Source organism: Xenopus laevis, chromosome 5S (assembly GCF_017654675.1).
Source record: "Xenopus laevis strain J_2021 chromosome 5S, Xenopus_laevis_v10.1, whole genome shotgun sequence".
In the NCBI taxonomy this organism is placed as follows: domain Eukaryota; kingdom Metazoa; phylum Chordata; class Amphibia; order Anura; family Pipidae; genus Xenopus; species Xenopus laevis.
Window position 1 is genome coordinate 138,877,000 of NC_054380.1, and position 18,252 is coordinate 138,895,251.

Consider the following 18,252-nt stretch of genomic DNA (forward strand, 5'->3'; position numbering starts at 1 on the left):
CTGCACCACAAACCTAATCAAACAAATGATTTATGTTTTCAAAGTTGGCCACAGGGGGTCACCATCTTGTAACTTTGTTATACATCTTTGCAAGACCAAGACTGTGCACATGCTCAGTGTGGTCTGGGCTGCTTGGGGGTCGTAATAAATTATCAAAACAGCACAAGTCAAATAATATCTGCCAGAAGCCGATACAACAAGACTGATTAATAATCAGAATATACAGACTGCACTGGCTCCTGTGTTGTCATGTAATCTAATGTGGATTTTATAGTTTTTGTATTGTTTAATACAAACTTTCTCCAACTCTACAGAACTAGTGGCTGCAGCAAAATAATCCTCCAAATAGAATCCAAATTTATCTGTTTAAATCTGGCTCCATGATCTTTGTCCCTGCAGCTGGAGTTGGAAACAGTAAAGGGCATGTAAAGGCAAAAATAAAATCCAATACAAATCTCTACACAGTCGCCTACTGCTCTACAGGGAAACAAACAAAGCTGCTTGAGTTCTGGGAAGTAAGGCAGGGGCTCCCCCTGCTGTACATAAGTATGATTGTTTCCCTGCAGAGCAGTTAGGGACTGTCTGACAATTCCTATCTACAGCAGTAAATGAAGGGAGAATTTCACTGCATACAGTCAGGTTTCTTATAAAAACAGTACACATTTTTTAATTAAAGTATATTGGAGATAGATTTCTTTTTCATTAAAGAAAGTAAAAAATATGATAATTTTTTTGCCTTTACGTGCCCATTAAAGCGGCAGTTTACTACCTTTAAGTGACCTTTTAGTATGTCATAAAATGGCGAATTCTAAACAACTTTTCAATTGGCCTTTATTTTTTTATTGTTTTTTATTAATTTGCTTTTTTATTCTGATTCTATCCAGCTCTCAAATGGGGGTCACTGACCCCATCTAAAAAACAAATTTTCTGTAAGGCTACAAATCAGGGTCGGACTGGCCAGCAGGATACTAGAAAAAAATCTGGTGGGCCCTGGCCCTCATGGACCCTGCCAGCCCAGATTTGCTCCCATCTGCCTGGTGCTCCCTGATCTCTCCCTGCCTCGACCAATAGAAGAAAATCGCAAGTACTCGCTGGTCAGGGTGAGGGTTGGATGTGGATGGAGGACAGTTGCGGGTGACTGCTGAAAGGGTGTAGGATGGGGGGGTTGGGGGCCCTGAGTCGCCCTAATGTGGCAGCCCCAGTAGGCCCGGACCCACCCAGTCCCCCGACACTGCTAAATATGTATTGTTACTGCTACTTTTTAATTACTCATCTTTCTATTCAGTCCCTCTCCTATTCATATTCCAGTCTCTTATTCAACTTAATGCATGGTTGCTATGGGAATTTGGACCCTAGCAACCAGATGGCTGAAATTACAAACTGGAGAACTGCTGAATAAAAAGCTAAATAACCCAAAAAACACAAATAATGAAAAATGAAAACCAATTGCAAATTGTCTCAGAATAGCACTCTCTACATCCTACTAACAGTTAGATTAAAGGCGAACAATCCCCTTTAACACCCTTCAATGCATTGTCAGTGGCCAACCCAGGAACCAACTAGAATTCCATAGGATTATTGAGTGTGGCCATATGGTGCAATATCATTCCTATTGGTCTTCTCCCTAGTCTGTAATTATTCTCCATTGTGCTAATATTAAAGGGGTCATTTATATTTGGTGCAAAGTGCATAAACCAGGTGCAAGATGCTATGTCTTTTAAAAATGGTCTGCCTTTTGGCACATGGTGCAGTAGCTCCGGGCAGTGGCAGCTCCAGGGTTCCCATGTCAATAGACACACTTGTGCACCATTCAGAGCAAGGGTGGATGCAGTTTGTACCCAAATGAAAGTGCAGGAGTTCGTTTGGACAAAAGAACCGTAATGCACTGACTCTAAATTTGTTCAGCATTGTGTCCGTTTGGAAACACCTACAGCTGTGGTTGCATTTATAAATGAAACCTTAAGTCCCTTCTCAAGATCTCTTACACCTCCTAGTGGTGCGATCATCCCCAATATACCTTTCCTTAAAGGGATTCTGTCATGATTTTATGATGTATTTTTTATTTCTAAATGACACTGTTTACACTGCAAATAATTGACTGTACAATATAAAATGTCATTCCTGAACCAGCAAGTGTATTTAGTTATAATATTGGTGTGTAGGTGCATCTCAGGTCATTTTGCCTGGTCATGTGATTTCAGAAAGAGCCAGCACTTTAGGATGGAACTGCTTTTTGTCAGGCTGTTGGTTCTCCTACTCAATGTAACTGAATGTGTCTCAGTGAGACCTGGATTTTACTATTGAGTGTTGTTCTTAGATCTACAAGGCAGCTGTTATCTTGTGTTAGGGAGCTGTTATCTGGTTACCTTCCCATTGTTCTGTTGTTAGGCTAATGGGGGGAGGGAGGGGGTGATATTATCCAACTTGCAGTACAGCATTAATAGTGAGTTTAAAAAAAAGTTTATCAGAGCACAAGTCACATGACTGGGGGCAGCTGGGAAACTGACAATATATCTAGCCCATGTCAGATTTCAAAATTAAATATAAAAAACATATTTTTGCTCTTTCTAGAGACAGATTTCAGTGCAGAAGTCTGATGAAGCTGCACTATTAACTGAGGCATTTTGAAAAAAACATTTTTTCACATGGCAGTATCCCATTAAGTGTTAGGCAGCTGCTTCCACACAGCAGACACACACACACGGCCTGTCCTCACACAGGGGCCAAATGCTTTTAACTCCCATATCTTCCCAATGGTGGTCTCTCACTGGGATGCCCTCAAGGCTTGGCTTACTTGAGATCACAGACAACACTCTTAACAGCTGCGTTGATCACCTTCTGCTCATCTTGCACAGTGACTGACCTGCCTCACTTCCATAGGATCTCTGGGAAAATTCCCATTAGAACAGTGTTGGATTTGCCTACCGGGATACCAGGAAAGCTCCTGGTGAGCACATGTGTCAATGGGCCTCTTGCTGCCAAACATTTGGCCTATTTCATGGTCATTCCCTATTTATTTATGCGAAAAAGAGGCTAAATAAGGGAAGAATATAGTATATTATGTAGAGACAAGGAAAATAAAAAGGTTGAGTGAGGAGAGTATGTATAATAGTTTGGAAAGTGGGCCCTCAGTCTAAGGTCTCTGGTGGGCCCCTGGCATCCCAGTCTGACACTGTTTCCACCATTAGCCTGTGTTTCCCTGTGTATCCTTTGCTCCCGTTTGACCCCATCTAATTGTTGTTAAAGTAAATATCAGGCTCTTGGTTGGCACCAACCCCAACCAACACTGATCTTATAACCTGCCAGGCCCCCAGGAAACAAATTACAGATAATTTACGTCACATATGACCAAATGCACAGCTTATTTAATTCATGTTACAGGTACAGGTACGGGATCCGTTATCCAGAAACTCATTATCCAGAAACTCCAAATTGCGGAAAGGCCGTCTCCCATAAACTCCATTTTATCCAAATAATCCAATTTTTTCCTTTTTCTGTGTAATAATAAAACAGTCGCTTGTACTTGATCCCAACTAAGATATAATTAATCCTTATTGGAAGCAAAACCAACCTATTGGGTTTATTTAATGTTTATATGATTTTCTAGTAGACTTAAGGTGTGAAGATCCAAATTACAAAGAGATCCATTATCTTGAAAACCCCATTTCCTGAACATTCTGGATAACAGGTCCCATACCTGTATTAGTGCTGAGATAAAATATCCCTGGTCTGTTGGGTGTAAGGACCTTTGCATCCAATCATCAGTGTTATTTTTGCATATAGGTATGGGACCTGTTAACCAGAATGCTCAGATCTTTCCATAATTTGCATCTTCATACCTTAAGTATCATTAATGCCTGGAGCAAAAGAAATTACCCCACGTTGTTTGTGTTAAAATGAATGCATGGGAGGGTGCATAGTAAGTGTGCCATGGTGTAAATGTGCATGTATTATGCTTCACTGCAGATTCTCTCTCTGTATGACTCTTTACCTGTGCTGAAACTCAACACCACAGTATATACATATATATAATCTTCTTAACTGTCAAATACGGCCCATTATAACGTCCCTTTCAGGCCTAAAAAAATCCATTAATTCTGCCTGGGAAAGTTAAGCAAAGATAAAAGCAACTGAGCACTTATTGATTGTTCTGGTTGACAGATCTATACAGAGAGGTGTATTATGGGAAAATGCCTTGGGCCCTGGGCCATTGATTAATTAAGATGTGTACGGGGGGGCTGAGAGAGTCAGATTGTGGGGCCCCTGTTGGGTTTAGGATGAGTGCAACATCAGCTCTCCCCTGTGCCACTATCATCGGGAATACGTGGTTCCCTTACTGATTAGACATTCTCCAGTCTGATCCCAATCAGGAAACTGCAAAGTTCTTAGTTATTACAAAGTGTATATTTAGTGTTGCCTTTTATGTGTTTCTCTATGTGTTATATGATGTCAGGCACTCATTAATAGCAATTCTTTTACATTCCTTTTTATAACCCAAACTACGACCCAAGGACCAAGGTCTATGCTAATGTAGGGGGGATATTACAGGCCTTATTGCGGGACGCAAGTTATCTCCCCTGACTGCCTTTTTTCTGCCCACAGATGACGTTATCCATAATCCAATGCCAGGCACTTGCACCAGTAGGGATGTAGCAAACTGTTCGCCCGCGAACTAGTTCGCGCGAACTTCGACCGTTCGCGTCCGCCGAATGTTCGCGAACGTTTGGGAACGTTCGCAGTTTGAGTTCGCGTTCGATCGTTCGACCATTCGACCATTCGAATTCCTTCGACCGCTAAAAATCGAACGATTTCCATTCGTTCGAACGATTGTAAGCATTCGATCCAATGAAAAGCATTCGATCCAATGGCTTCGATCGTTCGATTCGAATGAAAATCCTTCGATCGAACGATTAAAATCCTTCGATCGTTCGAATCGAACGATTTTAGCGGTGTTCAAAGTTCGCGAACTGTTCGCGAACGTTCGAATTTTTTGCCGGTGTTCGCGAACGGCGTTCGCGAACACCAAATCGGCAGTTCGATACATCCCTATGCACCAGTACCACATTTGCCAAACTGGGCTTAGTTATAATCAGGGATAATCCTGGGGCTGCTGCCGCCTGAGGCAATGACCCCCCAGCTCCTTGCAACGTAGGAGCAGCCAAAGGGGGTCCAAAACGCTAGTGCAATGAGCACAATAGAGCTCTCTGCACTAGTGAAGCTGAATTTATGGGTTAAAATGTGAAAAGCCGGCTTTTAAATGAGAAGGAAAGACAATTTATACTTGGGGGTGCCAAAAAGTTGTCACCCCAAGTGATTGTATTTACTTACCTGACACCCTGGGCCGTTGCTCCTATCAGCAGAAAACGGCACCGGCCCGGGGTTCTTCCAGTGAGCACCACGGAGCGATCCTCCTTCTACTTCTTGTTTGAGCTCGCGGCTGCGCATGCACAAAGCCGAACTTTAATGAAAAAGCCGGTTATTTTGTTCTACTGTGCATGCGTCTCCCCGGGAAATTCTAAAAGCGAAGAATATAATCCGTGGTGCTCGCTGGCAGAACCCCGGCCGGTGTAGTATTCTGCTGATAGGAGCACCAGCCCCCCGGGGTGTCAGGTGAATAAATACAACCACTTCTGCCACAAGGCAAAAAGCTGCCTCTAAAGGAAAAGGAAAGGCAATTTATATTTGGGGGTGCCTAGGCACCCCCAAATATAAATTGCCTCTCCTTTTCCTTTAGAGGCAGCTTTTTGCCTCGTGGCAGGAGCAATACCTGATTATAATGTATGGAGTCTGTTACAGGGCTGCAACTCATACTTCAGACACTAATAACCCATATGTAAGTTCTAGAGCACTAAATGGCCTGATATAACTTCCTTTAGTGCTTGTTTATCCAGAACTTGCACCCGCGGCTCTGTAATTTTATCCTCAAGGCAACCGTTAGTCCATCATCTGCCAACAATCCTCAAGCAAACAGGGTTTCACTTGTTCCACTCTTTGTGCATTGCCCTTTCTTTGCCCCACTGCCCAACCCAACCCCAACGTAGCGCTTCAATCAGATAGAAATCAGGCATCTGGGAAAGAGTGTAATGTGTGGGAAACGCCGATGTGAAAAAGATAATTGCGACTGTGTAGGTTGTTTCTATACCCACGTTCCTTTCCGGGGTTAACTTTACATATGTAATATAATCAGTGCATAATTCTGCTTTCTTGCCAAATCCGCCTCTACTTTTTCCTCTTGTGTTTTCCCACCTTCTGACCTTTCTCTCATCCATCTGGGTGTTTTATTTATACAACATTCTTTAAGGTGGGCTCATCCTTTTCATTCTTTTATCTCTGAACCCTGGCAAAGATTATTTTGCTGGAATGGTGCAATCCTGTGTGTGTCTGAAATCTGAGAAGGATAAACTCAATGTGCCAGCGGCCACTTGGCAGCTCTGAAAAGCCTATGGAGCAGCTCTTTGCCATGTAATTTATTTAAGAAGTCTTTACTTTCCTATTTCCCATACAGTTTACACTTTGGATCTGGAGTGATCTGTGTTGGTGCTTGCTCCTGTGTTGGTGCCACTCCCTGAGCCTTTCTATGTGTGTCGCACTGCTTGCACTTCAGGTGCAGAGCTTGGGGTAGGCAGCAGAGCCAACTGTCTATAATGCAACTATTTTGGCAAACATTTTGGGGATCAGTCCTGGTGATGTTGGGGATCACTCCTTGCTCACAGTCAGCAATCAAAGGAGATAGTCTGTTACTTGCTAAGCCTCATTTGTGGGGACCATGCACCCCATCTTCACTAAGGATTAGTTACTGGACTTGATTGGACTCCTTTATTGAGGCCTCCCTCCATCTCAGACCCTCAGATCCACCTCCAGCTATGGTTCCATCCAGCAAGAGTCTGACCATGAGTTCCCTCCCCTTTTATACACACCAAAAACTGATGTAAATCCTTGGGCAAATGGGGGCTATTACCCTCCTACAGGGCACAGGTGGCTGACGGGTGCCTAAATCAAACCGAACCTTTAGCAAATTGGGGGAGGGAGATCAGTGACCTGCGGGAGCACCAGCCCACCGGGTTTTTGCCCGGTGTCCCAATGGCCCAGTCCTACCCTGGAACCCTTACATATGATTTTAGAAGGTTTTTTTGGACAATATGATGGGTCCCAATACTTTGGCCATGTAGTCTATAAAAAACTTGAGTGGAGCTCAGTTTGCAGACAATCATGTAAACATTTCCAGTGGAGTCCAAAACGGTTTTCAGCTGCGCAGGCAAATGCTTTTAGATTTGGCTGACTTTTTGGGCATTAAAAGTTACCGGAAAAAGGTTTTTGCGACGTATAGAATCCGATCCCTGGAACAAATCAGTTTGGAAGCCGCCGCTAGCCAAGACATCTGTGTTTCTGTTCCATTTCTTTAGAACAACATGACATTTGGTGATTTCCAAATGGGAAGCCGGAGAGATCTGTCAAGTGCACAAGCAGAGATTTATGTTTTGGCACAAAGGAAAAACCTGCAGATAATTCATAAGTAAAGTTCTCATTGTTGCACCGAAGGGAAAAACCTCTTTCCTGGGTTGTCTGTTCGCAGGTATCGACCTCGGCGGCCCCGTTATCATTCATTAAGTTACTGGAGAAGGGCCAGAGGGTAGGGAGACGGGTGCCAAGAAAAGAGCAGCAATTGTTTAATATTTGCTTTGCCTCCCTGGCTACACCTCTCTATTAAACATGCCGGAGGAAAACAATGTGAGGCCAGGTGCATACGCCAGCATTCCAAGCAATCAGCGAAAAAATCTTGTGACTTGCAAGTGTCTAGATGTGACCCCATGAGCGCAGACCCCAGATCACCGGTTTTGCAGACAGGAAAGGCCTATGTGCTCAGCTTATAAATTCATATGTTTATTTGGAATAAAAGCACTCCAATGCTATGGAATGCTGCAATCTCATTGGTCAGGTAGGTAGGCAGGTCTCTAACCAAATCAGGTTAGTAACCCGTATAATCAAACTCAGCACCCCTGAAACACATAGATTTATGTTTTTTCCTTTTTTTCTCTGATCTGTTCTCCACTACCGTGGCACAGTCTCATGGTCATCCCTATGATTGGTAAAAAGCAGCTCCTGGTACCTTTAACAGCAGAATTTCCATTTTTTAAAGGATAAATAAACCTTTTAAAATAAGTGAATGTAAAATAGATGAGGGGGCTATTCTAAGCACTTCTGCAATGTACATTCATTATTTATTTTCTTTTAATTGCAAGATATTAAGGGATACATGTACTGTTAATATGAATGAATTTTGTTACAACAGCGCCACCTGCTGGTCATTTTCCCACCAGTCTGACCAGAAAGTAGTCAAGGAAGTTGTCAGGAGAAAGAAGGCTACAAAAAGCTATCTCAGAGATTTAAACTGTCAGTTTCAACTGTAAGGAATGGAATGAGGAAATGGAAGGCCACAGGCACAGTTGCTGTAAAACCCAGGTCTGACAGGCCAAGAAAAATACAGGAGCGACATATGCGGAGGATTGTGAGAATGTTACAGACAAGCCAAAGATCATCTCCAAAGACCTGCAAGAAGATCTTGCTGCAGATGCAGGTGTATCTGTACATCGTTCTACAATTCAGCACAATTTGCACAAAGAACATGTGTATGGCAGGGGGATGAGAAAGAAGACAAATACAAGATTCCTCTGCACTCAACCCATTATCAATATATTTAAGACAGAGACATTTTGTGCTACTGCTACTAAAAAATGCCTTACCCTTTAAACAACACAGGGATTGTTTGTTTATATATTGCAATATATTTAAGCTGAACAACTACGTCAAAGTCATCCCATATCTGGCCAGTCCTACGCTCAATTTTCATCTGATTCATTAAGAATTATATTGCAGAATTCTATCACACCCTCATTGCACCCCCGCCTAATAGTTTTAAAAAATAGTGGTGAGCACAACTTTCCCTTGTTTGTTATAGTTATACAGAAGCAGTGACCAGCTCCATGTTGTAGCTCCCACCCTTCCCAGCTATAGTCAGGTGATCCCACTGGTGTCTAATAAAAGGGCAGCCAAGTTTGGGAGTTTTACTTTGAAAGCAGCAAGTAAGTTGCAGGTAAAACTTAGTCCCTTTGTAAAATGTATAATGAAGCAATAGAATTCTTAATGAATCAGATAAAATTAAGCGTAGGACTGGCCAGATATGGGATGACTTTGACGTAGTTGTTCAGCTTAAATATATTGCAATATATGGACAAACAATCCCTGTGTTGTTTAAAGGGTAAGGCATTTTTTAGTAGCAGTAGCACAAAATGTCTCTGTCTTAAATATATTGATAATGGGTTGAGTGCAGAGGACTCTTGTATTTGTCTATATGTATTTTGTGGTCACAGCCTCATTGCACAACTTTCCCTTGTTTGTTATGAGAAAGAAGCCCTTTCTGCACTCACACAAACACAAACAGTCACTTATTGTATGTAAAAGTTCATTTAGACAAGCCAGGTTTAGGAAGCAAACTCATAAACCATTTAACCTCATCATTCTAAGAAATAAAAAATAAACCCATGTGTGAAACAAATTTTTTAACAACTGCTACATTTTCAACCAAAGTTTATAACTCTGAAAGCTCCTTTTTCACCCCAGAAAGGAAAAATCTGATTTTCATTATGCTGTTCAGGAAGGAATTTATATTTCAGTTTATAAGGCGCACAATAACTGGCAAATATCCACCGTGTAGTTTCCCTTCCTATAAATCTGAGGAACAGAAATTCAACTCTGTTTCATGTAACACATACTGAACCAAGACTAGATCGTATCTTAAAGGACCCAATAAATTGCCTCTGGAGCAGACAATCTGGGACCGGCACCAGTGGAGATGTAGTTCAGACATTACCTGCTTCTGTGGAATGTGGTTGAGTCCTTTATTCTGTGGCATTATGGTTACTTCTGACCTTGTCCAAAAAAACTTACTACTCAACTGCTGCAGTCTATACAGGCCTGTCAAAAAGGGCCAAAATGCTGGAATATAGCCCCCAACTCCAAAGGGCACTCAAATCAAAAATTCAAAAATATATTCCCAGTCAATTCTCAAAGTTAAAAAATCACTTTTTATTTATCATAAATATTAAAAAGTAGGCATACAGACCAATTGATGACCCGCCTTACGCGTTTCGCACCCACAGGCACTTATTCATAGGCATTACTGTTGTTACATTTGGTCACAAAATTTATACCCCAGGAAATCCCTCCCCAAACGTTAAAACCAATCACGTCTTGCCACCTCACGTTTCTTTTCTTAAAGCAACATACATATCAAATTGGTCCTATTAGCATTATTTTTCTGCCTATACTCTGTTTCATCTCACAACCATTTTATTAGGATACCCACATTTAAACAAGTATTTGAATGGCAATTACTGCCCCATTACATTATATTCTCTCTCCTAATATTATTACTAGTATATATCACATTCTCTTATCTGCCCCATACAATTCTATATATCCACCTCATTGTAAACATAGCCAATTACATTATAATTTACGTAAAACATGTTACATCAAACTCGTAGTTCAAACCAAGTGGTAACCGAGTGTGCAAGTAAAAAATCCAAAAAAGTTCTCTTTTTGCCAACAGCCCTGCCCTTGGGTCCTTTAGTTTGGATCTTTTGCCTTAAGTATCTGAGCTTTTAGCTTGGCATCAATTTGGGTCTTCTAGTTTTAATTTTTTGCCATGTGTATAGGAGCTTTGAACCTGGCAACACCTTGGGTCCTTTAGTTTGGATCTTTTGCCTTAAGTATCTGAGCTTTTAGCTGGGCAACAACTTGGGTCTTCTGGTTTGGATCTTTTGCCATGTGTATCAGGATTTGAACTTGGTGACACCTTGGGTCATTTAGTTTGGATCTTTCGCCTTAAGTATCCAAGCTTTTATCTTGGCATCAACTTGGGTCTTCTAGTTTTAATCTTTTGCCATGTGTATCGGAGCTTTGAACTTGGCGACACCTTGGGTCCTATAGTTTGGATCTGTTGACTTAAGTGTCCAAGCTTTTACCTTGGCAACACATTGGGTCTTCTAATTTGAATCATATGCCTTAAATACCAAAGCTTTTACCTTGGCAACAGCTTAGGTCTTCTAGTTTGGATCTTTTGCCTTACAGGAGAAGGAAAGTGTTTTTACACTTGGGGGTGCCAAAAGTTAGGCACCCCAAGTGATTGTATTTAATTACCTGACACCTCGGGCCAGTGCTCCTATCAGCATAAAACTGCACTGGCGTGGGGTTCTTTCAGCGAGCACCACGGTGCAATCTTCTTCCAGCTTCTTTGGTCTTCTTGTGGCTACTAATGCACAGTAGAGCGGAAAGTCAAACTATAACAAAATAGCCGGCTAGTTCATTCTACTGTGCATGTGTCAACCCTGGCAAATGTAAAAAGAGAAGAAGTGAAGAAGACAGGTTTCTGCTGATCGGAACACTGGCCTAGGGTGTCAGGTAAGTAAATACAATCACTTTTAGCACACCCAAGTGTAAATTACTTTGCTTCTCCTTTAAGTATCTGAACTTTTAGCTTGGCAACAAATTGGGTGTTTGAGTTTGAATCTTGTGCCTTAAGTATCTGAACTTTTAACTTGGCAACAACTTGGGTCTTGAAGTCTGAATCTTTTGCCATTTGTTTAAGAGATTTGAGCTTGGCAACACCTTGGTCATTTAATTTCTATATGATATCATCCGATAGCACTAGATCTCATCCAAACTGACCTTCAGGTTGACTTCAAGCCCCACCTGCAACTCCCAAGTTTGGGATGCTATGGTATACAGTGTAATAACTTCATTTACAGGTTATGGGCTTTAAATAATTAAAGGCATATGAATACATCACATGGGTGATTCCTGATGTTCAGATGTTGATGGGTGGCATATCTATATGTCTTGTTTTGTTTTTTTTGCACAGTTTGATAAATGTGCAGGTTCTAGATAACCACATAGCCATATAACGTTTAACTGCATTGGCCTCAACTTATCTGTGTTGCACTATTCTTAAAAGGAGTACAAACATGCTACTTGCACTTCCATAATGTTGCTCCATTGTGCCATTCTCTGTTGACGCTGTGGAACCCTGGAGCTTCCAACAACCTAAAAGTGAAAGTTATTACAGGGCTCCCTCAGTGGTTTCATCATATCCTCTAAGTCCGCCTGAAAATGTTAGCTTCAACTTGCATTCCACTTGCACAAGCAGTTATGTTTATTTTGACACATTGTACGATTGCAAACTGCCTGCAGAAAATGCATCAAAACAGGCTGCAAGACCTGGAGAAATGGCACATCAATGATGCTTCATGTCTTCCAAATCTGTGGTGAGTGGGCACGAAGGTGGGGCCAATGGCCAACTGAAGGTTAGTTTAGATAAGATCTGGGGGTTAAACAATTAATTTCTCTTATAAACGTTAGTGCTACCCATAACAGACCAACCAGTAACCTTGTTACAAGATAAAGGAAGCCATAACCACGAATGAAAGGAGTGACTTGAAAACAAAAAAGTTTTAAAATCAACAACACTGGGCAAGGTGGTCACTGTTTTATAGTCTTCCAGCTACATCTCCATGTTGATGTTTAGGTTAGTTATTCTGGATGGCCATCAGACCTAGACTGGGATTTAAAATTGGCCCTGGCATTCCCTGTGCAGAGTGAACTGTCTATGGCATCTTACAACAGTTCCTCTGGCATTTGACAGAATCCACCGGTCCACGCATGGTGGCCATTGTGCCGTGCAGTTTGATGACATTTGTTGACCTATGACCAAGAATAATGTGTGTGGGAGGTCATTAGTGAAGAGTTAGCACCATCTTCTCACCCTCCCTGTCATCCTTATGTATTTTATGTCACAAAACAGAAGCCAAAATAAAGATGGAGCTACTCACATGAGTAACAAATGGTATGTGCAGGTTTATAAACCAGTTGCTGCCACTGGGCGGACTGGGCCGCCGGGGTGCCGGGAAAAAACCCTGTGGGCCTTGGCTCTCATGAGGCCCCACCGGCCCAGACCCACTCCCTCCTCTTGCTTCCCTGACCTCTGTCTCTGGACCCCGGTCACGTCAAAAAAGGTTCACACATGTGCATGCATGCATAGGGGAGGTCATGCCAAAGGTGGCTGCGCCTGCTGCTGCAGTCAGAGGGGTATTTGCAGCAGGGTTAGGGTTTGGGGGGCCCTGAGATAGCAGCCCCGGTGGGCCCTGGGCCCCCCTGTCAGACCCTGTGTCCATGAAATATTGCATTGCTGTAAAAGGCTCCAGATATCAGTAAAACCAGTCCTGTTATCAATCTCCTTCTAGATGACTTGGAGCAGAAGTCCATAGACTTCTTAGATCTCTATCACTGCCATTGCCCCCAGATTGAGAACAAAATGTCACTTGGCCTTTCACCATTCATTATACTAGTGAATGACAAGTGTACAGTTCAACACTTACACAATGGTCACCTTGTTACCCTTTATTTGGTGGCTCGTTAGGGCCTCGGGCCCTTTGGAGTGTTATGGGCTGAGAAGGTTGCATTCAACTTATAAAAACCTCAAATGAGCAATATGGTGCCGTCCCAGTTCACCCCTCTGTGGAAACAGACTAACCAACAATGAAAAATATATAGTATATATATTTTTTTTAAGGAAAAATCAGCTCAGCTCAGATTATTTTACACAATCAAGCCCTATTAGCCAGTGGCACATAGCATTATATTGTTGCAGTTGGTCTCTAGGAGAGATGTCTTACTATTGGGCCTATGGAAAACAGGGTGCAATGTCAGCCAATGGAAAGGTGCCCAAATGTGGGTGTGCACTGAGTGCCAGGGGCCCAATAGGATGAAGAGAGAGAAAGCTTAAAAGTAAGTAAGCTTTATCAGAAAGGACTATATAAATACACCAGTAAACCCTCAAAGTAATGCTGCTCTGAGTCCTCTGTCAAAAGAAACAGCACATTTCTTTCCTTCTATTGTGTACTCATGGGCTTCTGTATCAGACTTCTTGTTTTCAGCTTAAACCTCCAGGGCTTGGGCTTGAGCATGCTCAGTTTGCTCCTCTCCCCTTCCTGTTGTAATCTGAGCCCAGAGCTATGAGTGAGCAGGGAGAGACTCGGGCAGGAAGTGATGTCACACCAACTAATATCACAGCTGCTATCCTAAACAAACAGAGATTCTAGAGCTGTTTACTCAGGTATAGTAAAGCATTCTGCAGAATAAATATAGTGCTATAGCTTGTACTATTGTGGCTAATCTATTGGCAATAAACTGCCTCTGTAGCTTTCCTTCTCCTTTAAGGCTTAAGATTTGAAGGAAATACATTTTTATATTAAGGCCATTCCTTTTGCTCCCCCAGTCTTCCCTTATGAGCAACATGAGCATTTGCAGTACAAAACCAAAAGTACAAAACCACAGAACTATGTAAGAGATGAGTACAATTTCCTAAATTTGTCTCAATATCATTGTCTGCATCCCGTTTATCTAAACATCGTGACTATAATTCCTGATTTATTTATTTACAGATACTCCTGTAGTAAAGTTTAGTTTCTTTTGCTAGCGATCCATAAATAAAAGCATTGCAATCACCGCATGCCCAAACTTGCCCAGAACATTCAATCTCCATATATTTGTATTGATGGGAGAGAGGTGCCTTGTTGTTTTCCTTATACAGTAAAACTCAATAATATACAGGGGTGCATCAATATTGGGAAAAGGGATCATTTTGATTGGTCTGACTAATTAAAGGCATCAGATCAGACTCTTTCAATGTATCTCATATTAAATGGCAGTGCCAATTGACAGGGCTTTAAACCAGGGATTTAATCTTGGTGCACCCCTAGGCTGGAAAACCTGTTAGCCTCCCATTTTTCATTTTGCTCACACCTTTCCTCTCCACTTGCCCCACCACCTCTTGCCCATTCGCCTGCAATCTTATCCAAGAACCACTGCACTGATTGGCTCCACTATGGTCTGGGCGGGTTGGAGATTCAATCAGCTGTCACAATCTCACGCCCTGTCCCCAGTGTAGATGATGCCAGCGGGCAGCATGACGCCCCTAGTTATTTGGTGCTCTAGGCCTGGGGCTTGTGGGCTGCCTGCAAATCCATGCCTAATAATTGGTGTTGGTTTGAAGAGACTTAGCCTTCCCAAGCCTTCATTAAATTCTTCATTAAATCACTCCTGAAATCACTAGTGGATGCCACATTGCTAGGCACCCCCATTGATTCTGGTTACTTACCTGCTTCCCCAGGCTGGTGCTACCATCTTGTTCTGGTATCCACTGCATCTATTGAAGCCAAAGATTCCAACCTTGATCAGACAGGATCCACGTCCATCTTGGACGTACCCATGCTCCACCTCTTTTCTGCAATGGTCACACCCAGTTCCACTGCTTCAGACATCAATAGAATGGGTAAGTTAATTACTGTGCATACACTCTCCTAGTGTGGAGCAGAGATGTCAGGTACACCAGAACAAGATGGCAACATAGTGCTCCTCCAACTGTACCCCTGTTTTTTTATAAAACAGATTTGCCAGTCTGGGTGATATAAAAGACTAAAACCCCTGGGGTAGGGTTGCCACTCCCCTGGTTGCCTCCACTAGATTTTATCTGTCCATCTCTTCTAAGAGCAACTGAAAAGTTGCTTAGAATAGATTCATCTATACTAAAAGTTCTTTAAGAAGGACACCCCTTTACCCCTTTACCTATACCCTTTTACGAAGGCTTGTTTCCTGCCCACATAAAATTGAGCTTAAAAACGAAACCCAAACTGTAGAACCTATAGAACTTTATTTTAAAACACAGATTGAAATAAAATATACAATACATAACCTGCCAATACATGGGTCACCGTAGACTAAATGGGCAGCTTATTGGTCCTAAATGGCAATCTGCCTGACCAGTGTTTAACCAGATATCTCTTGGCATGATTCGACCCAACAGATCTGTGTAGACCTCTATTATGATCTGATTGTTAGCTCATGGATCAACAATCAAATCCCCTTGACTTGTCCTACCTGGACTGACAAAGTGGAGGCCAAGACTGCGATTGCAGAGCATAACTTGGGGAAAAAAGGTGTATTAGTCTACGGAGGCCTCATTTCATAGGGTTACTTGCGAATAGGTTTACGTGTAACTCTATTACACCCTGATGGGAATCATAATTAACAGCATGGAAAATCCAAACAAAATAACATGATGAAAAATTGTTGTGGGAAGATGTGAATGAGTTACTGCTACGCTACTTTCATTGCTGATCAGTGTTCGTTCAAATTAAATCTGCTTCCAAAATCCTGATTGTACATTATATCATTCTTTGCACTCCGGAGGCCAATTTATTCAACAGCAGTATTTTATACTGAGCAGTATTGATGGTTACTGCAGGGTTAAAGAATTCATTCCAGAACTTGGTGGAATAGTTACATGGCTGACAGTGTCACCATAATAGTGTTCTTTGTTAAGATGTGTGAAAATACAGTGATGTCACAATAAATGTGCCTGTCGTATTCTGAAAACCGATTGGCACAATAATTGGGATCACCATCAGATTCAGGTAAATGTCATTGCTGGGACAATGTCACAGTTATGGGGTTCAAACTATGTCCCAATAGTAGAGTTCATCATGGTCAGATTAAAGAACAACAATGATGTCACAGAAATATTTCCAGCCAGGAATTGTCAGAGATGGTTTTGGTGGTGATGAGTCTCTCCTTACCAACGACGTGTTAGTTGACTGGAGACAAATTTCTTTACATCCTGCACAAAAAAAAAAAAAAATCATGAAAACTCTTATCCTGAATTCATTGCATACACAAATGGCATCTCTTCAATCAAAATGAGATTGGGACTCTCACTCAGCAGCCTTAGATGCAGCCTACCAATAAAGGGGTAGGTCTATGGCATATTAAGACATGGCCTTGGCATTTCATAGAAGTATGAAGAAAGTCGGCGAGCACTCCGGAAGCCTCTTGTGGTAGGTAAAATTCAACTTTATTTCAAATACATTAAAAATTAAAAATACATTTCTGAGTACACACACCCTTGGCTACGGGTTCGGGGCGATGCACCCGGACCCCTTGAGACGTCGGGTGAGTGCTATTCCCTTTTCCAATAGTGGCTTTACGTTGTACTCCACGTTTAAGTGATAGACCTGGGGTTATTACACCCAGGTCATTTTTGTTACAGGGTGAGATATTTTTTATTACTCATCCGACGAACATATTTTTCTAAAAATCCTTAAATATTCTGTTTCAGGACTGTGCAGCTTTAAATTCCCTTACCTACTTGGCATTTCATAGCCAAAAATAACATTATTTTGCTGTGGGCCAATGCCCTACAGTTTGGGAAACTGTTATTGAACCTCAGAGATTGAGTAAGCAAGGAAGGCCAGATGTTGGGCATGGAAGAGAGGACACTTGTCGTTGGTTTCCAATGTCAGAAAGGTTTTGTCTTTTGGAAAAGATTGTTTCATCATTCCTAATCATGTTTTTATATATATGCAGAGGCCTGGAGCTATAACCCATAGCATTAATTTACATATGTTTCCCTGTTGCTGAAGATAGGAGAGAAGACATTTAGGAGGTTTGGGTGAGATACTGGACAATAGGGAGGTGAGACATATTATAAATGGCAATGGAATGCAGCATTTGGGAGAAACTTGAGGTGAGAAACATACGTAAATCTATATTAATCATTACAGTAGACTTTAAATAATATGAGCAGACTCTGGAGGAGTAAACACAATTCTCCTACATGTGAAGATACACATTGTGTTATGATGCAAGCCCTTGTCACCCTGAATCACATGGAGGAGTGATCACGCTACAATATGACCCACCACCGCCCCTGATAGGAACTGAGTCATTCAATCAACAAAGAAACCAGATAGTGTCAGTTTCCACTATATGTTCCTACATGAAGTTCATGTTGCAAAGCATCGAAAGATAAAAAACATGTTGAACTTCTGCAATCTGTAGCCAAACGTATAATATCCAGTCTGGAAGTCCAGCTTTAGCCCCACTCTCTATATCTGAATTGTCTTGACTAGTGAAAGAAATGTCTTTATAGTTGCCCTTCAGAGTCATTGTAGGAAGAAAGGGGGGATAAACTTTAACAGTGAGACAAGTGGTCAACAGAAGGTCAAGATTACAGGCAACAGTAACAGGGTTGCTCATCTGTGGCCCTTCATGTCTCTTCATTTGATGAATGCAGGACAATTCTTGCCCCTGTACATCCAAAAATGTGTCTGGAAGGTCCAACTTTAAATAAATAATGGG

The 18,252-nt window shown here is 41.8% G+C and overlaps 1 protein-coding gene across 4 annotated transcripts in view; it reads right to left on the reverse strand.

Moving 5' to 3' along the window:
* Positions 1–15,747: 15,747 nt before the first annotated feature.
* The window catches only part of LOC108718301, a 51,333-nt gene continuing 48,828 nt past the window's right edge, over positions 15,748–18,252 (reverse strand). For all 4 annotated transcript variants that reach the window (XM_041565110.1, XM_041565109.1, XM_041565108.1 and 1 more), the window contains one exon: positions 15,748–16,732. The gene's annotated coding sequence lies outside the window, so the exon portion shown is untranslated. The remainder of the gene's footprint in view (positions 16,733–18,252) is intronic.